Source organism: Xenopus laevis, chromosome 5L (genome assembly GCF_017654675.1).
Source record: "Xenopus laevis strain J_2021 chromosome 5L, Xenopus_laevis_v10.1, whole genome shotgun sequence".
Classification (NCBI taxonomy): Eukaryota; Metazoa; Chordata; class Amphibia; order Anura; family Pipidae; genus Xenopus; species Xenopus laevis.
The window spans coordinates 44558164-44575007 of NC_054379.1; positions in this window are offsets into that span (position 1 = coordinate 44558164).

Consider the following 16844-nt stretch of genomic DNA (forward strand, 5'->3'; position numbering starts at 1 on the left):
AAACATCAAGCGGCCCATTTATTAAACCTTGATTTTTTCTGCCGTTTTTTAGGAGGACAACTCCTAAACATGAAACCTTTAATTTTTTGAGATTTGTTATACCCCAAAGCTGATAAAAATCCGAATACGAAAATGCGCCATCTCAAACCTGTCGTGGTCATGTAGAAGTCAATGGCAGATGTATAAATTGATGCAATTTTGTCGTAAAGTTTTTTGAGAAAATTGATTGATTAATGAGTTCAATTTATGGAAGGGAGTTTGATCAACTGTTTTAATTAAGAAAAATTAGATTAATTCGAGTTTTAGTAAATAACTCCCACACCCTTGGATCATCATGCTTTGAACTCTGGTAAACCACATTGTTTTATGGGGAAGGTTGGATGAGTCCCAAAACTTTATGTAGTTATATCCATACCCCTCTGACCAGTCACCAAGGACCAACTTCCCCATTAACATGGTGGTCTTGATTAAAGGAGAAGGATATTTTTTAAATGTTGCTCGGGTGCTCCCCTCCTGAACCGCATTACTTTCGCTGCTCAATTCGTTCTCTGTTGGCCGAGTGCGCGTCACATCCCTGCCTGAAGTGCGCATGCGATAAATTTAGTCCTGCCCCATTGCCATTGCCTGTTGCCTTGTACCACCTGACCGCGAAATCGCTGCTCGCATGGGGGAAGAAAAGGATATTGTACGCATGCACAGGGCTTACCAAATTTTTACTGCACATGTGTGAGCCCTATTAGAACAGATTTGGATAGCGAGAGGGATGTATTTTCTTTTATATGCACCTTACAAAAATTTTTTACTACGAACTTGGATTATAGAAAGAGGGAAAAACGTATAGAGCAAGGATCTCTCCATTTCGTGGGCAATCTATACAACTTTATTTGTATTTAACCTTTCCTTCTCCTTTATGAGCAAGTTTAGAAGGTCAGTAAACATGGAATGAAAAGTTTTTGAGAAATGTGAACCATGATCTTGGGGTTAGATCATGAATTATCTAAGGCTCTTTAAAACACAATAGATGAAATGAGACTATAGCAAGAGATGGATGGACACAAAGGATATGATTAAAACAGTATTTTTAGTGTACCATGTTAACTTGCCTTAGACAGCAGCCAACCTAGTTTCACCCCATATTTGGAGTGTAAGTACAGGGGATACAGTGTGTAATGACTTAGGTTCAAAGAATGTTTCACTTCACAAGAAAAAAAATCTACCATGGATTCTTTGCTGTGCGTAGAGCTACCAACTTTTACAATTAAAAAGCAGGATACAAGTTGGAATGGCTAAAAATATTTGGTTAAGTCCATTGTGAAAAGTTATCACCCACTTTAATGTAATAAAGCCCCAAAAAGACAACCAAAAAACCCTGAAACTTGAGAATTAATGTTATCAGCAATCCCATATTTATATGTGTAATTTTCAAACAAAATCTGGACATCTGAACAATAACAAGACATTTTATCATAGATGTTGGGATCCATGAGACATGGCATTCATATTATTGTTACTATTCATAGCATGTAATAGTGCATAGGTTCTGTAATTTTAATATGTAATATTTAAAGTGCGGATGTACCACTTTCCACTCTACTGGTTACATTTTCAGTAGGGTTAGTTGTTGAATAGGCATATGCAAAAACACAATGCATTTGTAAATGCATTTTGGGAAATAACCTAAATTTATATACTTAATAAGCACTATTGCAAAGAGCTGCTAGCAGGGATGGGGCAGGTGATGGGCCTATTGCTTTACTCAGTGTCCTCGACATTACTAAGAAATATAAAGAGTAAAAAGAGTTATCTGAAACTGAATCATTTTATTGCATATGGCTCAATATAAGCTACATCTTACCAGTCAACTGAATGGACATAAGGAGCACGTTTCCCAATTAATTTAAACAAAAGCTTGGTTTTTTTTCAGTTTCAAAATTCCTAATTTGCTAGAAAGGTAAACATAATTACGTAATTATCCTGCAGCACCTGGCGCACACTGAACAAGATGAATAACGATGGAATGAAGTCTATAAATGAAAGTGTGAGGTGTTCTAAAACTATGCATTTTAAGAAGCAAAGAATAATACTGCTGGGGGGTGAAACGTATGAAAAGAAAAATTCCACCAGACTGTATGTAATGGGAAAATCCCCTGATGTTCAAATAGGTTATGTATATTTATGTATGAAATATAAATATTATTGAGACTTTGAACAGCAAAGCGTATGCCCAGACCAATTAAAGTGGTGAACCTCCAGTGGCATTTAGCTACCGCTGAACATTATATGTATATATTATTCTAATCTGATTTGGTTTTCCTTAATTAATTTCAGACTCCACATAAAAGAACAAAAAAAGCTTTTTTCTCATGCTATTTACAAACGTTATAATTGGCTTGAAATACAAAACATAAATCAAAGCCACCAATGCCATCAAGGACTTCTCTTGCCTAGAATATACATCTAACCATGCATAAGTACTGATAAACGAATCTTTTGCGAAATGGCGAAAAATCAGCAAAATGCATTGAAGTCAAACTATTTTTTACTCGTGACAATTTTTTACACGCGAGACAATTTTTTCTGACTCCAAATGCATTAAAATCAATTGGGTGACTTTTTGGTCTCTGTGACTTTTTTGTCTCTGCATCTTTTTTGTCCAAATGCATTGAAGACAATGGGCGTTTTTTTTGGTATTTCGCAGCTAAATTTTTGGCGGCGGATTTTTGCCACCGTTTTGTGCATAATTTTGCCGCGAATCCATGACTGGTGAAACATTACTCATTACTATTTCTAAGCTCTGCCAGTGTCTTTCATCTTTCCTGAAAATATAATATACCTGTATGTAACAGTTTAGGTAGAGGTTCCAGAATAGTGAGAGAAAATCGGCATCAAAAATGAGCTACCGGTTCATGTAAATGGTGATGCAAGGAAATTACAATAAAATAACGTTTGTGTTTCACTTCACATTTTACTTGACCAGCAGGTTTAGGTTGAAATTTGTCCAACCAATGCGGGACTGGGGAAGAAAATTTCTCCACAAATACTGGAGATTCCCTCTCTTGGGATGAAAGTAGCATACGGACTGTGAAGATATTTATACAGGTGTGAATCCTTCATGGGTAAGGGTTGAGTGCAGGTTAAGGTTTTAAGGGTTAGAGTCAGGCGTGGGTTGAGTTTTTCCTGACCCATCACTACTCCTAGTCAAGGAACCGATATGACCTGTAGGTGTCATTGTTTCCAAGAACTATGCCGTACATTCATAGAACTTTCTATACTGTTAAAAGTGTTAAAGTTGAAGTTCCTGCTGAAGTGTAATGGCTGACCAAGGCACTGTTGCACCTAAGTTATTATACAGGGCTATATTTATATATATATGCATGTGCCTAGGGTCAGGGGCGTAACTACAGAGGAAGCAGACCCTGCGGCTGCAGGGGGGCCCAGGAGATACAGGGGGCCCCATGAGGCTCTAATTGATGAGCAATTTCAACATATATTGTTAAAACAGGACAAACACTGAATATGTTGGGGGCCCTAAAATTAATTTGCTGTGGGGCCCAGCAACATCTAGTTACGCCACTGCCTAGGGTGGCAGCTTTAAAGAGGTGGCCCTCAGGTGCCTATATAACAAATACATTTAAAAAACAAAACAAAACTCAACCATTGTAGTAGACGTGGGGGGGAGGTAGGAGTGTGGTTTTTCCATGCTCGGTGCGCTGAGGACTGGTGTTTTCACGTTTCACAATTTTCCCTGTAAATTTGCCCATCGCTAGTTGTCTCTTTCAGCAGCCTTTTTACAAAGCATTTTGGAGACCTGTATAAGAGACTGCAACCTCAAGTTCAGAGAGTTCACCTTGATGTAAAAGATTTATTGGAAGCACACAGGCTCCTACACAGGGCACTGACCCTGCAGCAAATATTCCAGCCTTTTTGTTTGCCAGCACTGTAATTAAAGAGCAGTCAGTGTTCACCATCAAAGTTATGTACAAACCTTATGGGTAAGGTTGTGGTGGGTTCTGCATGTAAAGCACATGTTTAAAACATGCATGAACTTTAGAAAGTTTATATATTTAGGCAATATACATTTTGCAGCAAACATTATTGTACATAAAGTTTTCAATGGTGTGTTTAGTGGGGCTAAACTAAAAAGATTGAAAACCTCTGCTTTATAAGGTGATCAGGGCAAAATGTAGAATTTCTGAACTTTTCCCTTTTTGAAAAATGCTAAATATTGCAATAATACATAACTATTTTTGCAGGCCTATGGCAGGCAATATGTTATCAATGTCCATGGGCTATGGATTCATTACTTTAACATACTGTACTATATTTGGACATAGTATGGCTACAATGGACAGTAGTGTCTGGTCACACATCTGTTCAATATGTCATTCCCAAACCATTGGAATCTGAAATTGGGTTGAGGTCAGTGCAGTTAAATTCATCTCAGCAAACTTGGCTTTGTACCTGGGAATTATTGCGTTGAAACAGGAAACGGCCATAAAGTAAGGAGCATGGAATTGTCAAGGATATCATTATACCCTGTAGCCTTAAGGTTTGATTTTCTGGATTCCTATACCTAGCCCAAACCATGGAACTATGACATTTTTTTTTTACCAAACCTGGAATTAGACATTAAGACAGGTAGTATTCTCCTGGCATCCCAGACAGATACAAAATGGGATTCATCATTCCAGAGCACATGCTTCCACAGCATGCCTATCTTTACATCACTATACGACTGCCCATTGTTATGTTTGTCAGGTGTGAGTCTACCTGCCAAATCATCTGATTCATTAAAATTTTCTTCTGATATTTTTGCCAAGTAATTTGTGTCCCAATGTTAATTTATTTTGATACTTTATTTTCATGATAGTAAAGTATTGCAATTTAATAAAATATTACGCTTATCCCCCTTAGTAACTTGTGATTTATTTGTATTTCACAGTAGGGGGCATTATTTACAGTCATTTTACCAGTGGTTCATTGTTTCTGCGTCAACATTACATTACATTAATGCTTATAGAGGCAAGCAGGCTTAGAACATGCTAGGAATATCAGTAATTGTAACAGACATTTTCTGTGACTCAAGATGGGCCAAAGAACTTGAATGCCATCAGAATTATGTTTAACAGTGCGATAACAGATCATTTTGATTTGGACTGAGAACAGCCTGTATCTATTCAAACCATGCACATGCAGCCTCAATAAACAAATTCTAGCAGATGTTTCTGATATCTTTACACAACAAAATTTAAATCATTATCAAATTACATCTGAAAACCTTAATAATAATTTTTATCCATGGGACTATTAATCTAGAATCTAAGTCCTAGAAGCAATGATTAATTCTATATAGTTTTTTTTTTATCATGAAAAATATATTATTGAATATATTAAAAAAAAACTAATAAAGACCATCTGGATCCCTTTGATACTAAATTACATACATATACTATAGATATTCATTATAACAGAAAAAGAAAGATAAAATAATTAATGGCTGAGCTGTAACAATGCCTGACTGGGACCTGGAGTCTTTGGTGCTCTGGAGAGTTCTTTATCTAGCAGAGGGGGACAAGTGATGAATTTGCCCTTGAAAGTAACTTTATTTTACCACTAGCTGAAGCTCCCCATATGCTGGACTCAAATGTTTTAATCAGTGTGCTCCCTAATGAGTTGTTTTTTTTTTTTTATATAAAACTGGACAGTTCTTTATATATTTGTTGAACATTACACTGTTGCTGTTCATGCCTGCTGCTTCCTAGTTACAGTTTATTTTACAATGGGAATACATCTGGCAGACTGAAATTCAAAGCAGAGATTTAAGTAAAATATTTGTGGTACTATACTCTATAGAGAGCAATAGAGAAACAGAAAACACTGAAAGTTTAATACAAATAACGCATGCTGCTTATTTATACAAGCAATGTAATTAAAGTCCATCATAGCATTGTAAAGTATATTTTCACACCATGTGCAGGGTTTTTACCCTTTTCTCAGGAGACCCAAAATCAAAGAGATGTCCTGCCACGAATGAAAATATTTTTTTTTATTCTTGCGTAATGAAAGAAAATGTAATTATAAGCAACTTTTAAATATACAGTGCATCTGTAGAGACCCATAAGTATAGTAAGTCCCCATGGCTTTAAATCCCTAAACTTTCTTATCTCCCTAGTTTCTGGGCAGATGTCCATGCATCTAGTTACCTAATATACATGTTTCTATTATTGGCCCATAGACTTATGACCACTTCCTGCCACACTTTAATATAATGATTGGTTAGGTTGGTTGGGTGGATCTCTCGCTTTTGCTGAACCTGCTGGATGTGTTCCAGGGAGCCTGGGATCAACAAGGCTCCAGTAAAGCTGTGCTGCCATAGGGGGACAGTACCTCTAGTGAAAGTAGGAGAGCATGGATCCCATGAACGAGGCCTAGCCAGTGAGGTTATTCCATTTAACAGCACTTTCTAGGAAAGTGAGTTGAGAGATTAGATAGAAAGCTCAAACTGTGCTCCAACAAGGAGTCATAGAAGGGAGTAGCTCTTCCCTAGGCTCTGATTTGCCTAAAGTGACTGCAGTTTGAAGAGCGACTCTCTGATCCATTCCATTGTATGGATCGGGATCACAATGGGGCATTAAAACCTAGAGGTGTACCTTCAACTTCCCTAGCTGTCTCCCCATGGTGTCACATTGTGCTGCCTCTGCTCAACTGTCCTAGTATTTTACCATCTTGCACTACCTTGCCTCTGTGGATTGTGAGTATTTAACCCTGTGGATCATTATCTCTGACAATAAAACTTGTTCCAAGAACCTCCTGGTGTCCTTGTTTTATTTAGAAGCACAGTAGATTAAGTGAGTTTGAGTTCTACAACACATTTCCTTCATATCTTCTGCATAGTAAAGGCATAGCCTGGTGCATTAGAGGGTTATATATTAAAAATCGGATTTTTTTTCTAGTAAAAAAAAAAATCAGACCAAACTAGAATCCTCGATTTGACCTTATTTATCATTGAAAAAACTTGATAAAATCAGTTTGGAAAAAAACTCGAAAAATTCCTGTTTGTGAAGGAGAAACCCTGAATTTTTGGGGTTTTATGCCTGAAAAACTCACATTTTTCAAGAAATTGCTCGGCACATAGCATGATATCTTCAAATTTGAAATGGGACCTTTGCCGTTGACTTCTACAGGACCCAGACAGCTTGGAGATGGAGTATTTTCAGATTTGGACTTTTAGCAGGGGTATAATAAATCATGAAAAATTTAGTTTTATTTTTCCACTAAAAATCCAGATTTTATAGTAAGAAAACTTAAATATTTAGAGTTTTTGGCATTCAGACTTTAATAAATAACCCTCCTAGAGTTGAGTGTGACTCATGTTCTATTGTCTTAGCAGAACATGGCCTATTATAGTTTAAAATAACCCAAAAGAGCATTACACATATTTTAACTTGTTTTCAATACTCATTAATTCTTTGCTTTAGATCTTGTAAAAAAATGTAACGGATTACCCAATGTTGTGTGCTGCACAGTCCCTGGGGAGGAGGGAGTCTCTGACCCCTGCCTCTTCCTGGAGGGAATCCCAGGATATCTCAGTGATTAGCTTAGTATCCAGTTGGAAGAAGAACAATCAAAGCTAACATGTGTCACTGGTAACTACTGATAAGGTTATATAGCATAACTAGATATGTATACTAATTCCATGTCTCATATAGGTGCAGATTTGCTCAGTGTTAATAAAAGATCCAGGGGTTCGGTCTCAAGAGTATTCCATGAAAATTTAAATTTTAGGAGAGATCCTGGGCTTTCTTCCAGGAAGTAGTAGAGACAGGTGTCATTGACCTCTCCTCCTTTGGGACAGTTCTAAAGCACCGCCAGGCCATTATTTGATCCGATTCCAAACTGCAGATGGTTTTCTAGTGGATGCACTTCCCTCACTTGTGATGAGTGAAACAGCCCCATTTTGCTTCACGGAATATTTGTAATAATAAGCGCTATTGGAGTCAATGCCCATTTTTCACTGGATTTTTTTCTTGCTGAAAATGCATTGGGAATAATGGGCTTTGTTTATCCTGCCCTTTGCATTAATGTCAAAAGCATCTTCCATTAGTTTTCTTCATAAAAAATGGCAAGTCCATCTCACAGCTTTTCTCTCTTTCTTTTTCTTACATTAATGGATGTTTTTTTGGAAAGCATTGAAGTTTTAGCTACAGTTTACTTTGTTCCTACACATCCTTCTTCACATTGTGTCGTACCACCTTTATTATATTTTGTTAAGGAAATTGCCTCCAGGTCTCATGTAGACAGTTGGATAATTCTGCATTTTTTCCTCCTGACTAAATTTTCTTGGGCTTCTATTCATAACAAATATGTTTTTCTTTTTTTCTCAATTTCATTTCCTTTTTCCCCTCTGCATTTAGAATCACAGGTTTTTTTCTTTCAATAATATATCCTTGGATTATGTTCTTTCTGTGCAAGGTTATTATGTCTATAAAGTCTTTACCATAATCAGGTGCAGTGGAACTGCTGTTTTTCAATTGCAGGATAGCAACTGACCCTAGACTCCTAAAACCTTAAATATTGACACTCTCAATTAATTTGGGTTTCCTTGTCCTTTATTTTAGTGCTTATGTTATTATATCACCCCCTACACAAGAAAAGTGCAACACTCCTAAGGCCTCTGGGCAGTAGCCAATAGAAACCAATAAAATATTTGCTATATATGTTAGTTTATTGGTTACTTTACTAGGTGAAATAAAAAGAAACACAATTGGCTATAGGATTTTCTTTAGTATATTCTGAAAAAGCCCTACTTATGTATGGATTCTGAAAACTAGGATGCACTGAATCCAATATTTTGGATTCGGCCAAACCCCCCGAATCCTTTGCGAAAGATTTGGCCAAATACCGAACCTAATCCTAATTTGCATTTGCATATGCAAATTAGGTCTGGGAAGGGGAAAACTTTTTTAAACTTCATTGTTTTGTGACAAAAAGTTATGCCATCTCCCTCCCTGCCCCTAATTTGCATATGCAAATTAGAATACTGAAAAATTAGAATGCCCAAATACCGAACCGAATCCTAATTTGCATATGCAAATTAGGTCTGGAAAGGGGAAAACATTTTTTAACTTCATTGTTTTGTGACAAAAAGTTATGCAATCTCCCTCCCTGCCCCTAATTTGCATATGCAAATTAGAATTCAGATTCGGTTCTGCCAGGCAGAAGGAATTGGCCGAATCCTGCTGAAAACCAGGATTCGGTGCATCCCTAATAAAAGCTGTAGCCTTTTCTGCTTATGAGCACAGATATAAAATTGTCTGTGTAGTCAGGGTCGGACTGGACCATTTGGGGCCCACTGGATTCCAAACTTCCGGGGCCCCCGCAAGCGTGAATGTCAGCGGGCTGATCAGGAAGCAAGTCTGGGCCGGGGCCCACCGGGTTTTTTCGTAAATACCCCCCCATGTGTTTTACCTCATGTTTTTTTATTGGTGTAGCAACATTTTCCTGTAACATAGGTTAGAAAAGTTGAAAGTTTCGTTTCTAAGGCACTAAGGTTTATACAAAGCCCATATTGAATATGATGTCATATCATTGTAGCTTACATTGTAGCTTACATTATAACTGCTAAAAGCCAAAGATAATGCAGTATATTATCGAAGACATCATGGTGCTGGATAGAGTTCAGTACAGTACAGCTATAATAAAGCAATAAAATATGAATTATGTCAGTGCTATTAGTTCGCCAGTGCTTTCAGATCTCAATATGTTTGCAGTTTCTAATAAAATCTTTATGAACTGATAGCAGACAAAAATAATTAGCATGCATCACGTATGTGTTTTTATTTCTTTTCCTAGGAGATGAGAAGCCTCCTTATTAGTTGCCACATCTACAGAATTGCAGTAATAAAAAAATAACTGGGAATTGATATTCTGCACACAATAGGAAAAATTACACACCCCTTTTAAAAAATGTTCGTTGCATGTTTAGTGATAGACATCTGGAGCATGGCATCAGTTAAATATTATAACACTGCATTGCTAGACAGTGGTATAGAGCCTCTTTTTCTGCATCACATAAATGCCACATGACACAGTTAAACATAGCTGACATATAGGGGGTTATTCACAAAACTCAAGTCTGGCTTTTTGGGGCAAAACTCAAATTTTTATTTTTTTAAAAACTTGAATTTTTTGAGATTTATTAAAGCCTGATGCAACAAAAAGCCCAAATCCGAAAATCTGCCATCTCAGAACTGCCAAGATTGTGTATAAGTCAATGGCAGAGGTCTCTATGCTATTTTGACGTTTATGTGTTCTGTGCTGGAATTAGCCTGAAAATCCGACCTTTTCAGGTCTGAAAAATTTGGACTTTTCAAGAAAAAGCCTAAAAAAACGTACGATTCAGGTTTTTGCTTGATTATCAGGTTTTTAACCTGAACTGATTACATCGAGCTTTTTTAATAATAAATAAGGTCAAATCGTGGATTCTAGTTTGGTCTGCCTTTTTTTATTTAAGTAATCAAAAAAATTAGTATTCGAGTAAATAACCCTCATAAAGTATCATATATCAGGTGACATGTCTGGCACATACACTACACTGGTAATGGAGCCATCACACCTCTCTTCTGGATCAATCTTTTTTCTTGGTCCACTAAGGCAGTTTTATAAAACATATTAAGCTGCTGGCTTCTCTAGGCTCAAAATGCTCTCTCTTTATAAATAAAGAAATGATCTCTGAAATGTTTTTGGAGTAAGCTGGTTCCTAAGCTCCCTTGTTGGACTGGACCTTATATTGAATACTCACCACCCTAATCACAACAATGGCAGTGTTGTAAACATTAAAAAGTAATTACGGTAAACACCATATTTGACTAGATAGACAGGAGGCCAACGCACTAGTTTCGCTTCGCCGAATAATTCGTGAATTTCCAGCGAAATTCGTGAAACGTTTTTGAAACGGCACCGGCGTCTTCTTTTTTTGACGCCGCTGTCCGTTTTTTTTACACCGACGTACATTCACCGAATTCAGTGAATTTTTGCCTTCGAATTTTTGCGCCAGTTTTGCAAATTTATTCACGGCGGCGAATCACTGGAATTCACCATGAATTTGCGCCTGGTGAATAATTTGCCCATCACTACAATGCATAGAATATATGTCTGGTATCTATGGTTGGGGTTGTCCTTTAGATTGTAAGCACTTGTGAGAAGGGCATAGCTGAGTTCAAACTTGATCAAAGCTCCCTCTGTCCCATGACAGTGACCTCAATTTGAAAGCTGGAAAGAGTCAAAAGAAAAAGGGAAATAATAACTCTGCTTAGAATTGGCCATTTTATAAAGTACTAAAAGTTAACTTAAAGGTGATCCACCACTTTAACAGCAGCTCATTTGGGACTCCTAGGCAGGGGCGATCCTGGCCCCTCCGCTGCCAGTTGCTGCCACCCCCTCCCCGTGCGCTTACCTTTTTGCGCCTGAGGGGGTCCGGGGAGTCCACCAGGGCAGCAGCGAGGGCCAGTGCACTAGCGCAGAGAGCCTAACTGCACTCTCTGCGCTAGAAGAGCAGAATTTCTGGTTTGAAAACCGGAAATTCAGCTCTTAAAGTACCAGGAGTGGCATTTTTGCTGCCCCTGGTACCTAGTGGGGTGCTGCTGCCTGAGGTGACAGTCTCAACTTGCCTCATTGGCGAAACGCCCCTGCTCCTAGGGGTTTGTAGTAAAACCTGATCTGGTCTACAATAGTCATAGAATATCATGTGAATATTCAAGTTGTTTGTAGGAGAGTGAGTCTGTATTGTGGCGTATTATTTCCTCTAATTAATAAACAGCGACAGCAGTAAACACATGTGCTTCTATTAAATAGATGCATCTCTCTTTTTTTTTATCCCAAGAAAATTCTGAGGAGGTCGTTCAAATTTCAAGACATGCAATGGGGTGATGGGACTAATAGAACCTTGTTTCAAAGCTTATTTTTCAAAACTCAATGTGACACACCAAGACATTACAAGTAAGTAATGGTACATATTGGCTTGCGTAAGCATTGTCTGTTATTATGAGGTATTATGTCATTATTATTGCTCAGATGTAACCGTGGATTTTAGCCATATATCAAAACATATGCTTTTCCCCAAAAAAATAAACAGCAACCATTAAAGTGAAATCATTGAATATATGGAAAAAATTTTCATCACTGACACTTGTATGGTGTAGAAAGTTCCCACTATAAACACAAAAGCGGAATCATTTGCTTTGACAGAAATACTTTTTGTTTTATGTCAGTTATTGCCCATTGCCAAGTAAGTATACTGTATATATTACCATGGTGAAATGACCCCCTTGATGTTTTCATAAACCAGACATAACTCAAAATGGCAGTTTGTAGTATGCATGAATGTTCTGGAAAAACTGAAAATATATATATATGCACATGAGTTTTTTATGATGCAACCCAGGGATCAAGTAAAATGTTCCTACTGCACATCTTATTCTATGAATGTTTGTTAAGTTATTCCTAAAGCACAGAGCTAAGGGAGCATGGAACCTGTATAAAAGAGGCAGCACCAAACTAACCACTTGGGAGTGTTTCAGTGATCTGTAACCCGTGCTATAACAGTTTTTTTTAGATTGGACATGATAAAGCACTTGTGAGAATACCTGGTGGTGGGGCGAGGACGCCCACCGCTTTCTCGTCTTCTGCGCGCCAATGTGCAAATGACACACTCGCACCGCTTCTGCATCTGATGTCATTGTGTTCAATGAAAATCCAAATATTTAAAGGGGCCGTGGGCCGATTGTTCCTTGCCCATTAGGGTCTGGCCACACAAGCAGATTCGGGGAGATTAGTTGCCCCAGCGACAAATCTCCTCTTCTTCAGGTCGACAATCTCCCTGAACTGCCTTCCCCCTGCCCTCCGCCGGCTAAAATGAAAATCGTCTGGGGGAAGGCACACAGGGCGCTTTGTTTTCTGAAGTCGCCCGAAGTTTCCTTGTGAGGAAAGAGGAGATTTTTTTTTGCTGGATCGACTAATCTCCCCGAATCTGCTCATGTGGCCAGACCCTTAGGGGCCGATTCATCAAGCTCGAGTGAAGGATTCGAAGTAAAAAAACTTCGAATTTCGAAGTGTTTTTTGGGCTACTTCGACCATCGAATGGGCTACTTCGACCTTCGACTACGACTACGACTTCGAATCGAATGATTCGAACTAAAAATCGTTCGACTATTCGACCATTCGATAGTCTAAGTACTGCCTCTTTAAAAAAAACTTCGACCCCCTACTTCGGCAGCTAAAAGCTACCGAAGTCAATGTTAGCCTATGGGGAAGGTCCCCATAGGCTTGCCTAAGTTTTTTTGATCGAAGGATATTCCTTCGATCGTTGGATTAAAATCCTTCGAATCGTTCGATTCGAAGGATTTTATCGTTCGATCGAAGGAATAATCCTTCGATCGTTCGATCGTAGCATTTGCGCTAAATCCTTCGACTTCGATATTCAAAGTCGAAGGATTTTAGTTCCTAGTCGAATATCGAGGGTTAATTAACCCTCGATATTCGACCCTTGATGAATCGGCCCCTTAAAGTTCTATTTTTATACTTCCTGGGTACTATTTTAAGTGTGTCTAAGTGGTTCCTGACCTTGCCTGTCCCCGATCATTCCTAGTCTGCTGCCTGTCCTGACCTTTGCCAGTTTACTGACCATTCTCTCAGATCCTGTTCTGTAGTGCAATACTGCTGGTTTTGACCCGACCTGCGACTTTGACTATGTTCTTGTCTCGCCAATTCGTACTGCACTGCCTGATTGTTGTCGACTCGGCCTAAACCGTGACCACGCTCCTTGTTCCCTCTTCTTCCTGTAAGTGCTTGGTTCCCTTGCCTGCCCAGAAGTCTCTCCCTGGTCCTCTTACTATAAGACCTGGCGGCATCCGAGTAGCGAAGGGCTCTAACCAAATTGAAAGGCGGTTGTTATAGGTGGAAGTGTGAGCTGAGGCCGGGACCTTGGGGTTTGTTCTGGGTTTCGGATAACAATTTTAACAGCACTAATATAGTGTTAAAACCAAGGGACATACTGAAAGTTAAAATCATGAGCTTCAAGCCTTTGATTTTGTAGAAAATTGTTCAGTTTTTGGCCTATCCTATTCCTCTAATGTAATTAATTCATCATGTCCCCTCTCAATTATGTTGTTTAGTATTAAGGGTAAAAATCTATTTCACTTCTCTTGTGTTAACAAGGCTGGATAGTTTACTGTCCCTATTCCTAGAGAAACACTTTTACTAAAAACACTATCACTACATGAAACAAAAAGTTCAGAGACATTTTTGCTTATAACAATGTATATATGTGACATGCGCAAAGATTCTCTCTAGAGGTTTAAATTTGTTTTCTCTACTATTCTTCTGATATTAAAGAACTATGGACTCAGTGGAATAATACAAGTGGGCACTTCAGAACCAGATTTGGAACCAACAGTCCCTACAGAAGAGTAAAAAAAGGATATCAAGGATTCTGGTTGTCCGCTTCCTCTGCCGGTATATCGTCTGTCTGTTCTCCCTCAGACTTAAAGCAAGGATTCAAAATTTCAAAGGAAAACCAGCGCTCACAGCACGAGGTCAGATCCACGAAAAACAGAAAAAAAGGAATAAAATAGAAAAGAGAGATTTCCGCCAATATGGTGTAGTATTTTCCAAATATGTACACACACACCTTTATGTGATTAGCATATACACTAAATAAATAAATAAGTAAAAGTGTCCCTTGTATCCACTCCAACGTATTATCCCAGACTTTATCTCATACGAATTTGTATAGAGGGGTACTCACAAACGTTTAAGAGATACTGTGCAGAAAAGATGCATAGATATCAGCAGCGGATTTTACATGCGGCTCCAAAGCTTCATCCCACTATGGAAATTCACTGACATAGTGTAAAATTGTAAACATCTTTAATAAACAAATGTTAAAAAATGCACTCACAATGTTCCAGTAATAAAATCGCATAAAATGTTTTTGTCTCCCACAATCACCGCTTCAGCGTCCCCAAGAGTCTACAATTTGTTGATATTTCGGTGCGAAGATTCGCCGGCGTCTTTTCCCACCGCGTGTAAATCTCAGGCGCTTAGCCGTGGCGTATTAGCCTTGACGCGATTCGTCCTTCGACTTTTTCAAAAGGCTTCAAATTGAAATTTGCACATGCGTTTTTACGTCCTGGCGATAGTTCCGGTGGCGTTTTTTCTCCTCTCTTGTTCTTTGTACTATCTAGCTGCTGGGTTGTCATCTCTATTGTTCTTTAACTCCTTATGGCCAATCTGTTGCCATGGAGTCCTAGTCCATAGCAACCATCATAATTTCAACAATTTTCTCAAAAATTTCACATAAATTTCTTTTGCAGAATTATATAAATAAATATATTAACTTAGAGTTATACATTAATAAATATAGTCAAAAAAAACTTTTTTTTATATATATAAAAAAAATTTCTTTAAAAATCTTTCCTTAAAATGGCTCCTATGCAGACAAAAGTTTTTTTCTTTCCTCCTTTTACATCATAATGAATCTAGGTTTTTCCAGCTATACCTGATATTAATAATGATAATTTACTCTAATAAAATATTGTTGGATTTTCTCCTAAAATCAATTAGATATTCCAGTATTATATATTGTGGGGGGGGGGGGGTTGTTTCACAGAAAGGCCCTCAAGTTGATATCTATATTTAGACCTTTTGGGGTAAATGTTTCTAAGTTATATATCCATCTGCTCTCGCTTTGCAGAGTTATAGTAACCAAATCACCTCCTCTCCACTTTCTCTTAACCTCTTCTATACCCCAATATGTTAGATGTGCTGGATTCTTATTATCTATTTCTTACCTATAGTCACAAAGAAATTAATTTTCTAGATTTGACCATCTACCCAACAAATACACAGTTACAATTTAAAACTTATTTTAAAGAAGTGGACGCAAATAATCACGTCCTACCCAGTAGTAATCATCACCCACAATGGATCAAAAGTATTCCATTTAGCCAAATGTGCAGAATAAAAAAGAACTGCAGTGAGGAAGGGGTGCAAAAGAAACAACTAGAAAAATTAAACAATAGGTTCAGAGAAAGAGGATACAACAATAGGATATTAAAAGAATCTCGGGTAAAAATAGACAAAATAGAGAGGAGTGAACTATTGACTGAAAGAAAACACAGAAACAAAACAAGTAATAGTGTTCTCCACTACATATAACCCCTTAGCAGCGGATATAAGTAGAATTATTGAGAAACATTGGGGGATCTTACAATGCGATATAGGATTAAAAAAGATCATTCCAGACAAACCGAAAGTTGTTTTTAGAAGAGCAAACAATTTAAAACAAATTCTGACAAATAATCATTGTCGAGATAAAGATAAACAACTAGATATTAGTGGACACCCATGGGCAGGTTTTTTCCCATGCTCCCTATGTACAGCATGTAAATATGGCAAAAAAAGAAAAACATTTATTTCAGAAGTGAACAAAAGAGAATTTAAAATTAAACAATGTATTAAGTGCACAACTAAGAATGTAATATATTGTTTACAATGTTCCTGTGGCCTACAGTATGTGGGAAAAACCAACAGAATGTTGAAAGTCAGAATCAGAGAACATGTGAACAATATAAAAAAAGGTAATGAAAAATATAGCGTCTCAAAACATTTTAAAGAAGTCCACAATAAAAATCCAGCACATCTAACATATTGGGGTATAGAAGAGGTTAAGAGAAAGCGGAGAGGAGGTGATTTGGTTAATATAACTCTGCAAAGCAAGAGCAGATGGATATATAACTTAGAAACATTTACCCCAAAAGGTCTAAATATAGATATCAACTTGAGGG